Below are 652 nucleotides of genomic sequence, written 5' to 3' on the forward strand. Positions count from 1 at the left end.
GGAATACGAATGGAATATTTCAGGAATATCTAGCGTTTACTGGGTGGGTATATATTATTTTAGTGGTTACATTTTTATCTTAATTATTTTTTTAAAGCAATGTTATCTTAATATTATCTAGATGCTTTATAATTTCATCTGTTATCTAGATAAACTTGAAATAAATCATCTTTATCTAAGATATAAAATTTTATATATCTTATCTTATCTTTATCTAGATGATTTCAATATTATCTATGGTCTAGTTTCCACCGAAGTATTAATTCGCATCTAGCGCGGCGTAGGACCGCCGTTTCACCGAAGTCATCGGTCCGATTCTGTTTCGGTGCGCATCGAATTTAACGTTTCCATTGACTTAAATTTAGTCCTACGCCGCGCTAGATGCGAATTGATACTTACAGTGGAAACTAGACCTATGATAAACACTACTGTGGATATATCTCATACGCGAGGATGCACAGATAGAGAGTGGACGACACTTTATTCACACATGTTTATGTATACGCGTATTTACGGAATGTTGCTGATTCACAGCCAGCAGCTGATTCAACATTCGATCAACAGAGACCTGTGATCCGCTCGTCCTCTCTCTCTCTCTCTCTCTCCCCCCTCCCTCCCCTCCCTACCATATCACTCCCTCCCCCTCCTTCCC

The sequence above is a fragment of the Formica exsecta genome, unplaced genomic scaffold (assembly GCF_003651465.1).
Source record: "Formica exsecta isolate Colony F162 unplaced genomic scaffold, ASM365146v1 scaffold774, whole genome shotgun sequence".
Taxonomy (NCBI): domain Eukaryota; kingdom Metazoa; phylum Arthropoda; class Insecta; order Hymenoptera; family Formicidae; genus Formica; species Formica exsecta.